The sequence below is a fragment of the Myotis davidii genome, unplaced genomic scaffold (assembly GCF_000327345.1).
Source record: "Myotis davidii unplaced genomic scaffold, ASM32734v1 scaffold1947, whole genome shotgun sequence".
NCBI lineage: Eukaryota > Metazoa > Chordata > Mammalia > Chiroptera > Vespertilionidae > Myotis > Myotis davidii.
Window position 1 is genome coordinate 465,276 of NW_006297822.1, and position 8,739 is coordinate 474,014.

The following is an 8,739-nucleotide window of genomic DNA, read 5'->3' on the forward strand; positions in this document are numbered from 1 at the left end:
TTCTCTTAATTAGAATGAAGTATGGGTATAAACTCATGGTTTTCAATATGTAGTGATAGATATAGAAATAATTTTTAAGGAAGGGTGGTCTCAGAGAAGGACACTGAAAATCTTATTCCCAGAGACTGTCAATGGGTGCCCCTCCTCCCACAGTCTTAGTGAAAACCACATGGGGAGCCTGGACTTCTGCCCCAACCCAGAAGTAATGAGGCACTTCTCCTCTTCCCCACTGAGGTAGTGCCAGAAGAGGCCTAATGGAGAGGCCTAATAGTCATTACTTTCACTATTGTTCAGTGATAACAAAACCACCCACTGTGGTGTCAGTGAGAATGGGAACTCCCACCCCTAACCTGCATTAACCACCTTGGGGGTTAATGAAGGCCAAGAGGAGAAACTGGACTTCCACCTCTACCTGACTGTACCTAAGCAGCACTTCCCCCTTTTCCTTGTTAAAGCAGTGTAAAAAAAAAATTCAGGCTAAAACAGATTCTCACAACATAATACAAAAATTTCCAGGTTTCATTTTAAAAATATTCATCATACCAAGAACCAGAATCTCAAACTGAATAAAAAAGAAAATCAATACCTGCCAATACAGAGTCCATATAGATGCTAGATTATCTGCCAAAGACTTTAATGCTAAATAAGATAAATATGTTTCAATGCGCAATTATGAACATGCTTGAAACAAATAGAAAAATTGAAAGCCTCAGCAATAAAAAAAATAGAAATTTTAGGACTGAAAAATATGTAATGACTGAAATAAGAAAGCTCAATGATGGGCTAAATAACAGAATGGAAAACAGAGCAAAGAATCCATGAACTGGAAGATAGAAGAATAGAAGTAAAGATAGAGAGGAAATAAACTGAAAAGTAAAATAAACGCAGAAATCTATGGAACTATAACAAAAAGATTCAATATTCATGTCATCAGAATCCCAGAAGAAGAGAATGACAAAGACAAGGCTGAAAGAGTTCTCAAAGAAATAATGGCTGAAAACTTTCCATACTTGACAAAAGACATAAACTTATATATCAAGCAGTTGGGCAAACTACAAGCAGGTCAAAGAAATTCACAGAAGACACACACCGCGACCTTCACAGTGAGGTTCAGGATCTGAAGGAGGGGCGGACTCATAAATGAAAATACTATACAAGAAATATCAATTTAGAAGGCGTTGGGGGCCAGGTAGAGTCTCTTTCTTGAGGAGACACACCGAGATCTAGCCTTATCCGCTTTTTATTCAGTTTTAGATACACATCTTGCCCTCAGTAAAGCATGGCAAACAGGTAGCAGACAGACCGTCTCAAAGGTCAGTAAAGATCAGTGAATCCAGTAAACATTTACTTGGAGGCAATACGGTCAGGAGATTGCTTTGAGCCACCACTATCTCAACGCGAACAATCAGTGCCTAGTGTCAGCCCTGCTGACGCTCAAGGTCCATTGGCCTCCCGTGTTCCTTGGTGCACGCTCATGACAGTATTGGCAAGCAGTGGCTTCCTGTAGACATATAACTAAATTTCTGAAAACCAAGACAAAGAAAAAATCTTGACAACAATCAGAGAACAATGACTTTTACCTGTAGGGGCTAAAACATTCAAATGACCTCAATTTTCTTATCAGCGATCTTTGAGGCCAGAAGAAAATAGCACAATAAATTTCAAGTCCTGATTAGAAAAGGACTGGCAACCCAGAATCTTAAATGTAGTGAAAATATTCTTCAAGAATAAGGAGAATTCAAGACATTTTCAAATGAATGAAAACTAAGAGAACTGGTCATCAGAGAACTTAATACCTAAAAGAAGGTCTCGAAACATAAGGGAAACGATCAAAGAAGAAACCTTGGAACGTCAGGAAGGAAAGAAGACCATGGCAAGCAAAACTATGGGTAAATACAATGTGTACCTGTGTGTACTATTGGTGGGAATGCAGACTGATGCAGCCTCTACAGCATGGAGATTCCTCAAAAAAATTAAAATTAGAATTGCCTTATGGCCCACCAATTCCACTTCTAGATAAAAGAAACTCAAAGCCACGCCTCTCGTTGTCTCTTTTCCTGCCTCCACTAGAGCAAAGCTGCAGTCCGGTGACAGCTGAGGATGGCTGGAGCTGAGGGTCACACTGGGCAGCAGTGGGAGCTGGAGCCCGTGGTATCGCTGGCTGGTCGAGGAAGAGTTGAAAAATGAGGGATGCACCGTACTGGGTGGCAGCGACCCCAAGAAGTGTTCCTACTTGCAGCTCAATAAAGAGACAGGCACTATATACCTGTAGTTAGTACCTGCACCCCTGAGAGAGAAGAACCAAGCAGGAATTTGCCTAGCTTGCAGTCTTGAATGTCATGGAAGTCATAAACTATTTGAGCTATTCACAAAAATAAATTTTCCTTGTAATTGTGGAAACAGCAAGTTTAAAAATTTGGAATGCAAATTATTTCCTGACAATGCAAAGATAAATTCTGGCAATAAGTATAATGACAACTTTTTTGGATTGTACTGCATTTGTAAGAGACCTTACCCTGAAGATGAAATTCCAGATGAGATGATCCAGTATGTAGTCTATGAAGACTGGTTCCATGGAAGTGCCATTCCCCCTGAGAGTAGGTTATTTCTAAGAAATGGTTTGCAGGGCTTGTGTGAAACGCTGCTCTTTCTCATGGGCTTATGCTGCACAATTGGCAGTAACCAAAGTACCTGCTGAGAATGGTGGGTTAGTGCTGAATGTCGATGGAACAGGAGATTAGGAAGTTATCAAACCTGAAAATGAAGATCATCAAGATATTATGTTCAAAGAAGATGTTCCATAACATACAAAGGATGTTGTGAAGGAAGTTAAAGCAGAGCAGACTAATAAACCACAGACCAGCTCCACTTCTGAAGCTGACCTCCAGACAGTGTTTGAGAATCAATGTCTCAACACAGAATCACAGCGTGGCTGCAGACTTCAAGAGGTTAAAACTAAGTGTTTTAATTAACCAAAGAACTTATATGTACATATGCATAGCCCATGGACACAGGCAATAGTGAGGGGAAGGCCTGGGGTGGGGTAGGACCCAGGTGGAGGGGAGCAAAGAGAGGGGGTAGGGAGAGGAACATATGTAATAACCTCAACAATAAAAAAAAACACAAAAACAACTGTAATGTTAGACAAATGTGCATGGAAGTAAGGCACATCATTATTGTACTTTAAAAGTTGTATATGATAAGACATATTTTATTTTTACTATATATTTTTACTGAATGATCTAGTCCTCATCCCAAGGCAAGCATGAATAAAATTAGGTTAAATGTGGAAAAAAACCCATGTTTTATAAAGAGAGACACTGCCACCTATTGGCCTCTAAACTGGCATAGCAAGTTATGTTCCTGCAAAAGCATATGAAAATGTATGGAGATCTAGATGTCCTATTCCTGACAGATGAATATGATACAGTTCTGGCTTATGAAAATAAGGGCAAGGTTGACCAGGCATCTGACAAGGCAAATCCTTTAATGGTACCCTTAACAGCATTAACAGAGTTTAACAAGTGGAACTTATTTGTGAATATAATGACTTAAGACTAAACTTAAGGACTATCTCAAGAGATTTGCTGATGAGGGCATGGTTGTAAAGAGAAAGGATATCCCACAGTTTTTTGAAGAATTTCAGTAAAAAAAGAGAAGAGTGGATGGTATGCAGTATTATTACAGCCAGAGTGGAGTATGGAGCGTTCTCACACAGGCCGTCACTTAGACAAGTGTCCACTGATTCCTGGATGAGATGAATGAGAACTACAGGAAGTCAAGGCCTCAAAGAAATGGTCCATCCAATGTTTTCCTGCATCACACCTAATTACAGATCCTCTTGAAGAGTGATGTATGGAGCTGGAAGGTCTTACGGTCACAGGAGATGCATGTGTGGCCTGGACTGGCCTTCTAGAAAAATGGTAAACAGGCTAGGTTGGAAAGCTCAGGGTATCTTAGAGGATGTTTGCAATCCCCAGCTTGGGAACTCTTCCAAGTCAAGATTTCTGCACCCTCTTTACAAGGTTACACAAGTAGTGGACCTTTGTGTCCTGAAAGTTTATAACCTCTCAAATGTTTTATTTAACTACCAGAAAGTTGCTTACTTCTTATAACAGGTCAGGATCAGGTCTCAGAGATGACGCAATACTGTGTAACACAATAATACAAATCATCCAGTGCTCAAGGGCTAGTTTGATGAAAGGTACTCTTCCTTCTTTTATATTAACCAGAAAATTTCTCTTTTTAAAAACCTTTTGTTCACAACTAGTTTTCTTATTGACTGTATTGGACTATCTCTTCTTGTAGAGACTGATTGTGGCCAACATGTAGCAGTTAATGCATGTTTCATGCAAAAGTATTAGTTGCTTTAAAGAAATTCTGTCATTGTATGTCCATTTTTGTAGAATTGTTACTGGACTTATAATTACATACTAAACTCCAACCAGGCCCCTGTAAAATTAAATAAAACCAATTCAAAATAGTGGGGAAATAACCCAAAATAGTAATTCAAAAGGATATATGCATCTCTATGTTTATTGCAGCATTGTTTACAATAGCCAAGATATGGAAGCAACCCACATCACTAGACCAGTATATAAAAAAGAAGTGGTACAGATATACAATGGAATATTACTCAGCCATAAAAATGAAATCTTACCAATGGATGAACCTAGAGGATATTATGCTAAGTGAAATAAGTCAGAGGAAGACAAATACCATATGCTCTCACTTATATATGAAATCTAAAGGGTAAAATAAATGAACAAACAAAATAGAAACAGTCTCATAGATATAGAAATCAGACTGATGGTTACCAGAGGGAAGGAGGCTGGTTCTTTCACAAAGGTGAAAGAATTAAAAAGTACAAATTAGTAGTCACAAAATCATGTTTAGTTATTAAACAGAGCTGCCTGTTATAAATAACTCCACTCTTATTGTCTTTACTGCTCTTTGTCCTTCTCCTAGGCCACCAATTTTCAGTCTTTTTCATTTCATGGCCCACAAACTAATTACTATAATTCTGTGGCACACCAAAAAATAAAGTTTTTGCCAATTTGACCCCAAAAAAGTATAATTTTGACTCATTCACACCAAACGACGAGTGTTGTGTTTGACAATCTAAGGGAAAAGAGGTCAAAGCCCCTGACTAAATAGGTCTTGCATGTTTTAAAATTCTTGCAGCACATCAATGTACAGTGGCACACTGGTTGAAATCGCTGTCCTAGGCAATGTTAAAAGCAAGTTAATTTGTTGATTTACATGGAACATAGTAGAGAAACCCAAGAAGCAAGATGACTGGTAAAACCAGATATGTGAGTTAGTAATTAAGAGAACACAATGTCAAAAATTCACACACACACACACACACACACACACACACACACACACACTCTAAAGGGTAGAAATCACAGCAAGAAGGGTTAAGGTCTTTCCTCCATCCCCCACGCTGATATAATGAGGGCATGGCAGTAGGAGGAGTCTTAAACTATAACAGTGTACAGTGATGTGTTAGGAGAAGGGTTTCCTTGTGAGCTGAATGTGTTTGCCACAAATACATACATTTGAAACCAGCTCAGCTATCCAGAATGGCTCTTTTTCATATTCTTTGACTATAGGAAAATGAAATCTTCCAGGAGATCTCCCTCCATGTTGATGTTTGTCTTCTGTTAAATTATACGAGGAGTCTAAAGAGGAAATAGTAATTTTTTTAAGATTCAGGAAATGGGTGTGTGTGTGTGTGTGGCAACGCTAATACATTTTTTCTATTATCTAGCAATATAACCATCAAGCAGTCAAAATAACCACTTTATACTTCAGATTATTTTTTAAATATATATTTTTATTGTTGACAGTGTTACAAATGTCCCCGATTTCTCCCTTTTGCAACCCTCCATCCAGCCCCTACCCCACTCCAGGCCTTCATCACACTATTGTCTGTGTCCGTGGGCTATGCATATAAGTATACAAGTTCTTTGGTTAACCTCTTTTCCTTCCCGGTCCCCCTTGTCTCTGAGATCACTCAGTCTCTTCCATGCTTCTATGCCTCTGAACCTTTTTGTTGGTCAGTTTATTTTATTCCTAGATTCCACAAGTAAGTAAGATCATGTGATATTTGTCTTTTTCTGACTGTCTTATTTTGCTTAGCATAATATTTTCCAGGTCCCTCCATGCTGTCTTAAAGGGTAAGTGGCCCTTCTTTTTTTACAGCTGCATAGTATTCCATACTGTAAATGTCTTACAGCCTTTTTGTCCATTCATCTACTGATGGGCACGAGCTGTTTCCAAATTTTAGCTATTGTAAACAATGCTGCTTTGAACATAGAGGTGCATATATTCTTTCAGATTGGTGTTTTGGTATTTTTAGGCTATATTCCTACAAGTGGGATCACTGGGTCAAATGGCAGTTCCATTTTTAATTAAAATACTGGTATATGTTTATATTTTAATTGAAATGAAGGAAGAGGAGGAGAGAGATAGAAACATCAATGATGAGAGAGAATCATTGACTGGCTGCCTCCTGCACACCCCCAGCTGGAGATTGAGCCCATAATCTGGGCCTGTGCCCTTGACCGGAATTGAACCCCAGAACCTTCAGTCTACAGGCCAATGCTCTATCCACTGAGCCAAACCTGCTAGGGCTATTTTTAATTTTTTGAGGAAACTCCACACTGTTTCCATAGTAGCTGCACAAGTCTGCATTCCCACCAGCAGTGTAGTAGGGTTCCCTTTTTCTCCACATCCTCACTAGCACTTGTTGTTTGTTGACTTTTTTATGGTAGCCGTCTGTCAGGTGTGAGGTGATAACTCACTGTAGTTTTAATTTGCATCTCTCTGATGATCAGTAACATTGCACATTTTTTTCCTATGTCTATGGGCCACTAGTGTGTCCTTTTTGGAGAAGTGTCTATTCAGATCCTTTGACCATTTTTTAATTGGATTGTTTGTCTTCCTTTTGTTAAATTGTATAAGTTCTTTATATATTTTGGAAATTAACCCTTTATGAGTAGTATCATTGGTAAATAAGTTCTTCCTACAGTGGGTTCCCTTTTCATTTTGATGATGGTTTCTTTTGCTGTGCAGAAACTTTTTAGTTTGATGTAGTCCCATTTGTTTAATTTTTCTTTTGTTTCTCTTGCTCTAGGAGATGTATCGGCAAACATATTGCTATGAGAGATGTCTGAGATTTTGCTGCCTATGTTTTCTGCTAAGATTTTTATGGCTTCAATACTTACATTTAAGTTTTTTATCCATTTTGAGTTTATTCTTGTATGTGGTGTTAATTGGTGGTCTAGTTTCATTTTTTTGCATGTGGCTGTTCAATTTTCCCAACATCATTTGTGAAGAGACTGTCTTTATTCCATTATATGTTCTTGCCTCCTTTGTCAAATAGTAATTGACCATAATGGCATGGGTCAATTTCTGTTCAGATTCTAATCTGTTATATGAGAGACCTCTGGGGTCTCTTTCTATGCTAAAGTGCTATCAATTTATAAACCCCCATAAATTATTTCCTATTCCCTCAACAATCAGCACAGGATAAACTACAATTGTGTCCTCAAATCCAAGGTTTTCCAAACTCCTCTCATTTGTTTCTGTAACAAATTCAGAAAAGTTACACCAGAATATTACGTTACAACTGACCATTTCTTTCCTGACCAGCCTATCCTGTGATCTGGCAGAGAGAACAATGTCGCCTTTCTAGGAGAATGGCATGGGGAGAATGTCTGGGGAGAATGGCATATCTAAGTCTACAAGGCACATACAGAAAATGAGTTCTCTTTCCTATGCAAATATGACATTGCCTAATGAAAATAGAGCATATTGCCCATCCTCTGGTGGTGATGCTAGTCTCTATACCTTGAGGCCCTTATTCTTGAGGTATACATTTGAAAGATTGCCAGCCAGTTTTAAGTATATAATCTGTGGCTAGGAAGCAGAGCTAAACTAGATATTCATTCATTCATTCATTCATTCATTCTATTCAATGCCCACCAAAGCAAACAGTGCAATATAGTGGTAAACACATGGGCTACAAAGCCGAACAACTTGGGCAGCGATCTCCACTCTACCATGTGAAATCCATGTGACATTGGGCAAATTACTTAACTTCTCTGTGCTTCATTGGCAAACTGAGGGTAATTGATAAATAACTTACTTCAAAGTGTTGTGAGAATCAAGTGAGTTCCTAAATAGGTAGCATTTAGAACAGTGCCTGGAACATATCTCTCAAAATGTATTCCTTATCATTGTTGTCATTATTCTTATTTGCTAGGTACTAAGTTTCCAAATAAATAAGCCACTAAGGAATTACATGATTATGCTTAGAATATAAAACAAAAAGTGCAAATATTTTTGCCTTTGTAATCACCCAAGACCTTTAACAGTCAATTACATATTTTGGACATTCAGAAAGTGTTCACTAAATGATTTAATGAATTAATGAATGAAATTAATCTAAAACTAGTCAGCAAGTTAGCCAGGCACATGGATAATTCCCGGATTGTTGATTTGAACGTATCAATTTTTGGTTTAAAAATATTACCTTGAAACTAATTGGTAAAGAAAACTTTTTTTTATTTCTTGTCTTTTTATTAACTGAGCAAGAATTTTATAAAGATTATTTTGATAAATATCAGAACATTTCATCATGGCATTACAAAACCTTGGATGTATGCATTATAACCAAAGTGTGTTTGGTCTAAGTGTTATGAAAATTTTCAAGAAAGGGTTTTCAGC

The 8,739-nt window shown here is 37.9% G+C and overlaps 1 pseudogene; it reads left to right on the forward strand.

Moving 5' to 3' along the window:
• Window positions 1-2,100: 2,100 nt before the first annotated feature.
• Window positions 2,101-3,730, forward strand: LOC102756244 (annotated as a pseudogene).
• The last annotated feature ends 5,009 nt before the right edge of the window (window positions 3,731-8,739 follow it).